Raw genomic sequence first — 12,441 nt, 5'->3', positions numbered from 1 at the left:
AAGGTCCCTTCCAACCTAAGCCATTCTATGATCTATAACATTGCAGCTGAAAACAAGTCAGAGATTCATATTTATTGGGCTCATTCATATCTAGTTCACTGACGTTGGAGCTGGTCCTGATGCTATTGTTAACAACATGAGCCGTCCTTTCAAATAGACTTATATTCACAATTATACAGCTGTTACATCTTGACTATTTCAAGTAGCTAAATATTTATTCAAGGATTATTGTAACAATATTATGACATGTCTAGAAACAGATGTATTTTTTTTTTTAAATCTCACATGAAATCCTTAAATCCTGATATATTTCTGCCAGAGTGCGATTTGTAGTTTGCATCTTCATTTCACCACTGACTCAGCAAAATGCACTCCAGGACAGCTTCCAGAAGCTCATCAGTGTTTGGAAAAACAACGTTGCATCAACATTTAATGAAACTTCTGTGTCCTGGAATGCTGACATCATTTGTCACAATCAGGGCTCTGGTTCCTAAGGCACTTTTGAGCTGCCAAAAAGCAGCTTTTCCTGGATTCTCTTTCATGTACAGAATGAGATCGCTCCACATCTCCAAAACATCCAAAATGTTCTTGGGGCTTGAAAGCTTTCCAAGGTCTTGCAAATAACCACAGAGTCATAGAATCATAGAACGGCTTGAGTTGAGAGGGACTTCAAGGATTGTTAAGTTCCAATCTCCGTCCACAGGCAGGGTTGCCAACTGCCATATCAAGTACTAGACCAGGCTGCCCAGGGCCTCATCCAACCTGGCCTTGAATGCCTCCGGGGATGGGGCATCCACAACCTCTCTGGGCAGCCACTTCCAGCACCTCACCACTCAATGAGTGAAAAATTTCTCCCTGACATCCAATCTAGATCTTCCCCCCTTCAGTTTAAAACCCTTCTCCCTTGTGACTATCTACCTGGGTAAAGCCATGTGTGGAGACATTGCTTCACAGGGAAAACAATAATTCAGTTAGAAGGAACAAGTCACGGTAACACCAACCATAGCTTGATAGATGAGCTCATTGCCAGAAAGTTACTCAGAGTGGACAAGCTCAGCTTTAGGATGTCACATGAAGCATGTTCTCATACCCAAAGAAAGACATCCATCCCAACACTTTCCAGACTATTCTTCCTCCCTGCGTTTTGGATCAAATAAATAAATAAATAAGATCAAATTAGGAATAAAAAATCCCACAAGGCATGTGGTACTATTTTAAGGTTAACTACTGCACTATGAGAAGGTTTAGATAAAAGCCATGGACCATATTTTCAAAGTAAGCATTAATCAAGTGGCCATGCCCTATGTCGAGGTTGGAACTAGGTGATCTTTAAGATCCATTCCAACCTAAGCCATTCTATGATTCTGTGATTCTACATGAAAGCACTGGTCAGATCCTCTCTCTAGAACAAGAGCCCGGGCAGCAGAGCATGGCTGGCACTTCCCACATAAGCATATATGTGAAAAACTTGGCTTCCAAATGATTTCTAGACCTCAGCTCTCTTTAACTGCTCTCTTCAAAGACAACATATTTTAGAAACATGGTAAAATTCCAGCCAGTCACTTCCAACTTATCCAGATGTGACAAAGCGATCCCATATTTACTTTCTTTTTTGCTACAAACATCAGAACACTAGTACATCATTCTTTTTCAAGTCATTCCCCCAGTTTCTTTTGAATTTTGTACACAGTAAAGACACAACAGGGAGGAAGCACTGCCATCTGTGATGGACTCAATGGGTCTCAGGACTCAGCTTGCCACAAGACCCCATGGAGCTGAGTCCTCTCCCAGGGGTGTATATGACACACTGGGTGTGATACTCCTCCAGAGCTAAGCAGGCACAGGACCTTCACTCAGCTGCTGCAGAAGCCATAATGTTTACATAGTAAAATGGATGTTGGTGGGGTGTTTTTTTTTGTTAGCCTCCAAACATATTGGCATCCAGAGCAAGGGCTTGATCCTGTAGCTTATCCCTCTCTCCAGCCAGGTGATCCCAGCAGATTTTGGCAGAGTAAAAAGAGGCATCAAGGAACGTGCATCCTGCTCCCAGGTAATTGTAGAAGAGCATCTTAACTGGCATTGGTGAGTCCAGCATTCCTTGCCAAGTAAAGCTCAAGCTTTCCAACCTGTGTCAGAGAGGGCGCAGACCCAAGAGGTGAAAGAGACAAAAACACAACAACAGGGGAGACCCAGGGAAGTTCATATCTGATTTCAGCAGGCAAATCTTGGAAAATAATGGGAAAATAAAAGTAGAGTTGCCTGCACAGAAGGGGCAACACCCTGCCTAAATGCCTGTGCTTTCAGGGCGCATGACTTGGGCCATAGGGTTTTTTTTTATATACATGTCTCACTCTACGCTCGTGGTCTTGTATTTTGCTTCTGCAAAGGAGTGGAAGAAAGCTTTATTAATAAGGTGTTTTGAATGTTGATCTGCTTGGCACAAACAAATGGGCAACTGAATCCAAAATAGCCACTGTGAAATATATTTTAGAACATATTTTCCCTCTGATCCAACATCAGCTGTTGCCAAGAAAACAGTGAAAAATGGCTGAGGTACAGACTTTAATATTAAAAACAGTTTTGGTGTTTTTTTTTTTCAGCTGTGGGGTATTTTCTCAATGCCCTTCTTAGAAGTTTACACTGTAGAACTCTTCAGAGAAGTGTGGGATAACCCAAACGCATAAAATGATGCCTGATTCGCTGACACCCCTGAAAGAGTATTTTTCTTTTTCTTTAAAGGAACAGTGAAAGTAAAGTGAAAAACATACTGGTACTGGGAATAATAACAAACAAAAATGGTCTGTGGGCATATCGCAGAAGTCCCACAAGCATTCCCGGTGCAGTCCTTGGGATACTGATACTTGTTCAGTGCATAAGGACAGCAAAGCTGTGCCTCTGTCTCCTTGTATCCCACAGTGGGACAGGGAAAAAATAGTGAAGAAATTCAACTCTAGCCCTGAGATCAGACATTAGTCACTGGCAGTTTTCAGCACCTCCATTGGCTCCAGTCAAAGCAAAACAACCTGAGAACAACAAAAATCTTAATGATTATAGCAGCAGTGAGAAAACCCAATTCTGCCCTCCTGTGCTCCTGGCAGAGCAGCTGCCCCTGCTCCAGGGTAGGAAAAGCACTGCTGCACTTCCCAGCCTGCGGGGTGGCCCAAAATGTGCTGTTCTGCTGTCCAACAAAGTCAACTGCTTTGTATCTGGGCTGCTGTCCTCTTGTGCTGGCTCAGTCCCACAAGCCACTCTGCTTTTGAGATGGGACATGGGTGTGTCAAACCAGTATGTTAAAAAGGGATGCTTACTTCTTGGCAAAACTGAGAGCCAGGAAACTATGAGAAACCAGAAGTAAAACTGTCCCTGCATCCCTGCTCCTACTCCTTTATACATTTGTGCTGGGAAACACAAGTGGTGACACCTCCATAAGCTCTGCACATAAACCGAAGGCAAAGTTCTATTGGAGGGCCAAATGCCACAAGCATCATGGGGAAACAGGGCAAGAGCTGCTGTTGGAAGTGAGTTCCCTCCCTCACTATCAGCCATGCCTTCCCACATCGAAGACTGTGCATGGGTTTTGGGACCCCACGCTTCTCCCTGGGGAGCTTCTGGAAAGAGCAGGCAAAGCCATGGCCATTCTTAAAGTAAGGACAGTAGCAAAGTCATGGACTTCGGAGCATCCCCTGATATCAGGAGAGGGTTCCCATCTCCTTCATGTCACTGTGACTTGTCACATGCCCACTGGACTGCAGCAAGCCAGCAACACATAAGAATGGGGGGCAACAAATAGAATCATAGAACGGTGTGGCTTGGAAGGGACCTCAAAGCCCACCCAGTCCCAACCCCCTGCTGTGTGCAGGGCTGCTACCCACCAGCTCAGGCTGCCCAGGACCCCATCCAACCTGGCCTTGAGTGCCTCAGGGATGGGGCACCTGCAGCTTCTCTGGCAGGGAATATAGCGTCTTTCTATCTTCACACACCCCTGCACTGGGTCTACTAGTTGCTTTGCTGCAGAGGGCTTTGCAGAAACGGCATATTTCCTGCACTGACACCTGGCTGAAACAGCTGGGAAGCATCCCAGGTGGCTGGAGACACTGCAGAGATGGAAGGGCATCACCCAGCACAGAACACAGACCCTGGGCAAACAGCGTGAGGACTGTCACTTGCTTCTGCACATGAGACCAAAGGGCAGGTGCAAACACAGCAAGAGGGACTCTGACAGACAGACATCCACTGCCGGGCACGCATTGCTCCAGGGTGGACGAGGAGGCTTCAGGAGAGGGGAACCACATGGTGAGGTGGTGCAAAAGCAGAGCTCTGAGCACCTTTCATTCCTCCCTGCGGTAGCTCATGCAGATACCTAGCAAAAGCACGGCCCATTCCTTTATTTCATTACCTGCCGCATTTTTCTGCCGTTATCCTTTCAGCTGCCAGTAGATGGTGATGCTTCATCTGCATCTGAGAGGCAGCATGACAGCCTGCTTGAGACAAGACTGAAAAATAACAAAAATAATAAATCAGAGAGTCAGTCAGTCAGTCTCCAGACAACCACCTGCTTCTGCAGACATGGATTCCAGAGAGCCTCACTAATACCCCTGATCTCACACGAGGGATCCAGCTACCTTCCTAGAGGTGCCAAACCTGCAGCTTTTACCACATCTCTTCTTCCTTTGTGTGTGCTGGAATGAGTGTGTGAGCGAGGGCCTGAAGGCATTGCTTATCACAGACACTGTTCAGTCTGGACACCAGAGAGATCAGGAGAATGCGTTATTGCTGAGAATACAAATAATATCCAGCTCCACCTCCAAGAAAGCAAGATGCTGAAGGTATCTGTGTATCTGATCGCATTCCCTTGAACAGATCTCTTTATTTTACGAACTCATCTTCCTCAGGCAAAGGGCGGCAGGGCGGGAAGGCCGGCCTGGCTCTAACATTGCAGGCAGGCCAGCAGCGACTGAGAGCACATAGACCACAGCAGCTCCCTCCCCTGCTATTGCACCAACTACAGGCCTGAGCACTCCCTCCCAGACGCTCTATGGATTACACCCATGAACATTTTTTCTGCACAAAAGCTTTTGCTTGCACATGCTCCTGCCCATCCCACTGGGAGCCACTCTGGAGAGGTGCATTTCTTAGACGTTTCCATCTCCATTGCCTGGAAAAATACTTCTCACCAAGCCATCCCTGTGTTGCCCAGGATCCAGTCCCACACAAGGTGCACAGAGTTGCAGCCTGGTTGCCACCGGCACAGCTGAGCACTCTGTGGTGGGGGGCTTGCCCAGCTCTCGGCCTGCAAAGAACAGCAGAAGATGGCGGCTGCGCAGCCCTGCAGGCCTCCCTGGGGTGAAGTGGGCGATGAGCCGCCCTCCTTTCACACCACATCCTGAGGCCATCTGCTCCATCAGCCTTGTCTCCTGCTGGGACCCTTGGAGTTGTCTTCCAGGAAGGTGCTGCTGAAACCACAGAGGTTGTGCTCTAGGCCAAGACAGCGCCAACGTGAGTCTGCAACACTGTTATGGAAACAGGGATCTCAGAGCGGCTCCCCCTCTCACCAAACACCATGCAATCACCTGGTGACATGGGTGTCTGCCCACAAAGAGCCACGCTGAAACCTCCCAGAAGGGAGAAGTGGGTATGTTTCCAACCTCACCTCCAGCACAGCCAGCAGTATGGTTTTCCCTCAGAGAACAATTTCCAGACAACTAATTTGGACTCGGAGTATCTCCCTCAGGGCTTAGGGCTTCAGGAAGGCAGAAACTCAGATTAGAGAAGGAACCATTCAGATATAGCGAGGGGCTGTAAGCGTTTTGCCAAACGAAGAGAATGAGCATCGGCCAACAATTTTAGAATCCCATAAAAGAGGCAGAAAGCCAGCCAGGCGGCCCTCAGAGAGAGGCCTCCAAAAGACAGATGCAGAAACAGGAGATAAAGTACCGCCAGGCCTGGAGCACTGGGGTGGGGTTGTGCTGGTCATGGCCGGGGATGGGGGGAAAACTGAGCTGCCCCCCCACAGCGTTGCAGGATGCTGGGTCTTGCTTCCAGCTGGACTGCAGCGTGGGGCAGAGACTGAGCTGCAGCAGCTGGCAAACGGCTCTTGTGAGAACAGTAACAGCCAGTGTTAAAATAAAAAAATAAAAAATAAAAAAGCAACAGATACATCTAAATCCCAGGGAGGTGGGTTAGTAGGAAATGCCTGTGGAGACACTGTAGCTTCGGGCTGACACAGCACCCATTGTGCCCACTGCTAATTAATTACCATGGCCCCCAGCTCTTACCATGGCCCCACCCTGGCTCCTCTGCCCTCCCCATCCCACCAAGCCCCTTACACCTGAGGGCCCCAGCACTGGGCACTCACCGCACCACCTCAGCGTCAGATTTATTATTAATTACCGTTGCCATTCTTACACAGCACCTACAAGTCCTGGCTGCCCCATGCAGAATATTACATTGCTAATTTCCTTCCAAGATGAGGCTGTGCTGCTGCTGCTCTGCTCATTTGCTTGCGGATGCTGTTTTGCTGTTAGGGCCGTGCTCTCAGCAGGCGCAGCACCAAAACACCCGCACAAACAACCTCTGTTCAAGGAGCTGTGTATCTTGTGTTATGGCCACCCTGAAACCACTGCTCTGCAGGGCTAAGGTGAAGAAAAGCAAAAGAAGAGCAAAGGTTGTGGCTCCATAAATGCACAGCAGCCACGCTGAGCAGAGCTGCAGCCCCTTTTCCCAGCACTGAGCTTGCCCAGAGAGCTGCAATGCCAGGTGCCCATGTCCTGGGCACAGTCTGAGTATCCTCTTCACCTCTTACTGGTATGTGGGCTCACCAAGCTGCTGATACGCAGCTGAGGGAGTTCAACACCAGGGTTGATGGGTTCCCGGTCAGTCTGATCTAGTGGGTGGCAACCCTGCCCATGGCATGGGGTTTGGAACTAAATGATCTTTGAGGTCCCTTTCACCCCAAGCCATTCTATGATTCTATGGTTCTGTGTTACTCAGTGGATTCAACAGGCAGTGTATCAGGGCGTATCTTGAAGGTAAACAAACCAGAGTTCAGTCATACAGCAGGAGGACCAGAACAATTTGGCACCAACAAACACACACAACAGTTCAGGTTAAACAAACAAGAAATGAAACCAGCACTTGAAAACCACATTTACAAAACCTGTTGCAGTCTCCTGAAGGCTTGTCAAGCAGAAAACAGCAATTGCTAGGTGCAAATACTATGTCATCAAGCCTCAAGAAGAGGTTTGCAAAAGCAAGTCCAACTGCAGCAGCGTTGCTCTGAAACCTCCCCATCCAGTCAGCACAGCCTGCTCTGAAATGCTCTGGTAAAGTGATTGGCTCCAACTCATGCTAAAACTGCTTGTGGTTTATGTGACAGAGAGCTTTCAGCCAAACTCCTGTCAAGAAGCATGAATTTCAACATCTCCATGGAGTTCTCTTTCAAGAAGGAAAAGCCCACAAAACAAACCTCTAACTGATAAACAGCACTGACTTCCTAAAGAGCCACCCCATGCTGGCAGGACTGCAAAGCTCTGTGGGAGGGACAGGTCTCACTCCACGGCCATGTCAGGGTGCTGGTGGGCAGCATTGCTTCACTGCTCTTCCTTGTGCTTCAGCTTGCACGTGCTGCTGCCAGCTGCTGGAAGGCAGCCCATAGGTTTATTTTAGACAGGTCAGAACTGACTGATAGATACAAAGAATCATAGCATATCCCGAGTGGGAAGGGACCCACAGGGACTACTGAGTCCAGCTCCTGGCTCCTCACAGGACCAATACTCAAGGCCTATGTCTGAGAGCGCTGTCTGACTACTCTTTGAACTCCAGCAGCCTGGGGTCATGCCCACTGCCCTGGGCAGCCTGTTTCATGCCCACTGCCCTCTGGTGAAGAACATCTCCCTAACCCCCACTCAGCCCTCCCCTGACAGCTCCATGCTGTTCCCTTGGGCCCTGTCGCTGTTACTAGAGAACTACGGAAGAGTTGTCCCAGCCTTCTCCCACCAGGTCCGCTGGGTCTTGCATGCACGTGGCTGCTAAAACGTGGTCTAGTGACAGTGTGGAGTGATTCAGAAGAAAATCATGGAGCCGCTCCCACCTGCCCACGTGAGCATGAATCATGTGTGCGTGCTCAGACCCCAGCCAGATGCAAATCAACAGGTAGTTAATGAAGTGTAAAGAAGAACCTCCTGAGGCCCAGCAGCCACCCCCGCCTCTCACCCACCTCAGGACATTATCCACTCTGGTGGGCACAGGTGGCCTGGTTTCCATCCTCCCTGGTTAACCTGCACTCATTCTTTGTCAGCACCTGCAAAGTATTCATTTCCGAGGGCATAGCAAGGCTTGGCGATCTTCTCTTGGACTGGGAAGGTCACTAGAGTCAATGTGCATCTTTGTGTGTTTGCCCTTGTCCACCAGCACCTGCCCCTTGAGGCAGGCAGGTAGGTTTGCAGGGAGAGGGGCAAGAAGGTGAAGCTCCAGCTGGTGTGGCTCTGAGGGTCCCTCCACACCGAGCACAGGAGGTGGCCAGGCCCCATCCGGCAGCTCTGGAGGCTCCCTTTTTGTTCACTCCCTCAGACACCTCCTCACCATGGGCAGGAGGATCTGCTCACCATCCTGTCAGGTGTTTTAGGGAGGCTGCTATGAAATTAGGAGGCAGCCTGTGGGACCCTTGAACCTTCGCAGGCTGTCTTCTGCCTGTCATGATCAAGGAACCTGGGTTTTTGTCAGTCCTTTCTACTTGACTTGCAGGTCAGTGAGGTGCAATTCCTCTGTTGGTCTCGTGTCCTCTGAGCAGTAGATCCAGCTTCATGGCAAACAATGTCTGCAGTGCACAGTGCTTCCATCCACCAATGTACAATACGTAAGAAAATCTGAAGACAATTACCTTGTGAAGGCTTGGAGCATAAACTAAAATGGGCCATACTTTTAGATGTCCTGACCAATAAACAACAGTGTTGTCAGACAGCTCTCCAAGATCACCAGGCCTCAGACAGCACTGGTGACAGAACATCCTCTCTGGCAAGAAAAGCAAAGGGACACAAAACACCCACGGGCTCCCTGAATATACCCTGTGCTTGTGCATCTTCCATCAGCTGTAAAACTGTATTCCTGGGTGCAGGATGCAGGGCATCAAGAAAAGAGTGGGTTTGTGTAGGATCATACCAGCAGGACTGGGCAGAGCTGAGCTACAGTGTGGAGAGGGCTATTTGGCCAACTCTCCTTGTAACCCAAACACAGGACTTGTTGGACTTCCCTAACAACCACAGAGCATAAAACATGCTGGAAGACGGGCATCCTTGGTGTGGGCCCACAGCCACTGAGCTGCAGTGGTGTGGTGTGCCACCTTACAGCAATCCAGCCCTCATATGGGCCCCCACTTCTGCCTTTCCCACCTGGGCCCTTCAGAGCCAAGTGTTGACTCAGTGGGTGTGGAGAGTTTGCCTGAAGAGTAACGTTGACCTGAAAGGTATGAAATCTTCACACAGACCCAAACACCAGAGTCTCTCCTGCCCATGTAGGAGCAGTGCAGCAGCAGGACCCAGGCTCTCCCAACTCACCTCAGGTACTTCTGGCACCCTTCCTCAGACTCCCACTCACTGCACCTTGAGCTGACATCTTGCAGAAGGCAGGCCCATTGCTGCCAGGGGCTGGATGATCTCCCTTTCCATCTCTGTGTGTAGACTTCTCAATAGAGCTGTGCCCCATGGCAGTGTGCTGCACTCGTGGCTGAAGAAGCAGCCCCAGAGGACCTCCGTGCCAACCCCACCACTTTCCAGCCCTTCTCAGGTGATCAACCAACTCAGTAGTTTGCAAATACTGCAGCCAATGTCTACTTCAGGCAGATGCAATAGTCTGTGCAGGAGAAGACAAGTTGCATGCAGAGTGCCAAAAAGGTGGGTTTTGTGCAGGATACCTAATCTAGGTCAGGTAACCAAGTGACCCACCAGCAGCTCCTGGGCTGGGAGCTGGTCTGGCACTGGTTGAAGGAAGTGATCGTGTTACATAGTGGGGACTGTCTGGCCTTGAGCATCCTAGGCTGCACTGCAGCATGTAAACTTGAAACCCTCTCTATGAATGCTCAGCACTGTTATATTTAGTATGCAGAGCTATTCTGGCTGCACAGGGTATCCTGATTTCTTTCTGCATTTTTGAGAAACCGGCTATTCCTTAACTCCACATTCGGATATGTGCACGAGAGGAATGATGCAGAAAATGTGCCCCTTCTTTTTCAAAACTTGACAATGACTATCAACATCAACGTGGTTTTACTAGGTAAAATACATAGGTATGCCAGCCTAAATAAATGTAGGACATTTCCTAATAATTTAAATAAGCACACTGCTGAAGTTCACCTGTCTGGCAAGAGCCTAAAATCCAAAAGCATGGATGTCTTTTGCTTTGACATTCACATGTGGCATAGCCAGAGTCCATCCCTGATGCCACACAAGCAGGGAGCCTTCCTACTCCACTCTCTTACCCTGTCCTCTCCACGACTGTGTCCCATCCAGCGCTCTGGAACATCAGTCCATACGAGGGCAAGACTGAGTACTGCTACGGCGCTCTTTGGATTGGATTCTCAAAGTAGTATGCCAACTACATGGAGCCACAGACCGGTGAACTGATGTCCTCCCCATAGTACCATGCAAAGCATGAAGGAGCTGGGTGGAATACAAATGGAATACCTCAGCTCTGACATACGAGAAGCTGCAGTGATAACACAGTCTTGGAATAGCACAGCCACTGTGTATTATTAATAAAAGCATGACACACTGTGACTGATATATGAATTTGGCACATCAGGGGGAAGACAACACGCCTGCTTCTGATCTAGCTGGCAGGTCGTTTCTTATATCTTCCAGCACACACAATCCACTTTCCTTATTTTGTGAGCTTTACATTAACAAGCCACAGTTGAGTATTTCTCCACAGACCAAATATATGTAAATGTTATCACACAAGATTTGAGTTCTCAGAGATGAAAGCGTACGGCCAGTGCGCAAACACAACAGACGTCACGATCTCAGATGATCCAAACACACACAACTCCCATATCGCTCTGGATGATAACAGAAGTGACTCCATTTCTGCTGCCCAGGACTGACTGCCTCAAAGTCACTGGGAACTTCCAGCTTTCACCCAGCAACAGCACTGCATAGAAGCAGCTTTTGTCCATCTGCATTGGGATGTATCCTCCAGGGCGTTTTAGTAGATGTCCCCGTTGTTTCATAAATGGGTAGGGATTTATTTTCTGTGCTAGTGGGATACTGTAAGCTACAAAAAACCACCCAACAATAAGTAGGAAAACTTCTAAACACTTAAACAAAAGCTCTATTATTACCAAAGGGAGTATTTTGAAACCATAAACTATGCAAGTATTCATGCATTTATGGGTCGGTACGACAAAAGCCCATTAACTTTTTGACACGATTGAGTCAGCTTACTTGCGTGTGGAGAATTTCATAAAGGTGGCTCACTTCTGTCAACTTAATATAACTTCTACAGTTGTGATGGGATCAATGAGTTAAATCTTTCTCTTTGAAACTCAAATGTTTTCAAAGAACTGCAGTTGTTGCACAGCGCCATAAAATAGTGCTGCCTGCCTGGATCTCTGCAACAAGAGGGCACCAGCAAGGAGAAGCCCCAGTCTCTTGGTTTCTCTTCTGCTAGCGTTCTGAGTTTTGCTGCCAAAATCAAAACACTGGAAACTATCCTTCTTTCTTCTGTACCACTGCAGGAACAATTTGTACAATTAAAGGAGGTTGAAAACAGAAAATTGTAATTACGATTTCACAGGCGACTCATTCTGCATCATATTAGACAATGGCAAGACCAAAACCAGATGTTTTTGTGCTGTACAGCCCAGCAATAACAACATGATCTGATGACCTCCAGTCACCTCGTAGCCCTATCTATCAAACATGAAAACTTACAGGTTAGTTTCGGTGTCCACTTGTGTAAATGATCCATGAGGCTCTGAACAGAGCTCCCCTGAGCAGGTCAAGCACTCAGGGTGAGAGGTCATCAGTCCAGAGCCGCACTACACAGATAACAGGAAAAGCATTTTGAAGAATGTAAATGCTTTTAAAAAAACAACACATTTTAAAATATATTTATTTAAAAGTTCATTGTGTTCTGAAGAACTTCTGCCACCTAAACTTAATAGCATTATCTCTTCATTAGAAGACCAAACAGCTACAATTCTGCTGCTCCTTTGCTCTCTAACGCACCAATAAATTCCTACTGGTGGATGTAGGTAATCTGACCAATGCCAACTAATGCAATGCCTTTGAAATGACTTCCAATCCCTGCATCACTTAGCAGGACCTAGTCTACAATTAAAATTTCACCTGCTGAGAATAGCTATGAAGAATTCCTCTCTTCAGTGCTTCATGTGTTGAGATTTTCATTATGTATGACACATCTCACAGCCTTGTGAGATGAAGAACG

The sequence above is a fragment of the Gallus gallus genome, chromosome 3 (genome assembly GCF_016699485.2).
Source record: "Gallus gallus isolate bGalGal1 chromosome 3, bGalGal1.mat.broiler.GRCg7b, whole genome shotgun sequence".
In the NCBI taxonomy this organism is placed as follows: Eukaryota; Metazoa; Chordata; class Aves; order Galliformes; family Phasianidae; genus Gallus; species Gallus gallus.
Note: the sequence above shows the minus strand (reverse complement) of the source record.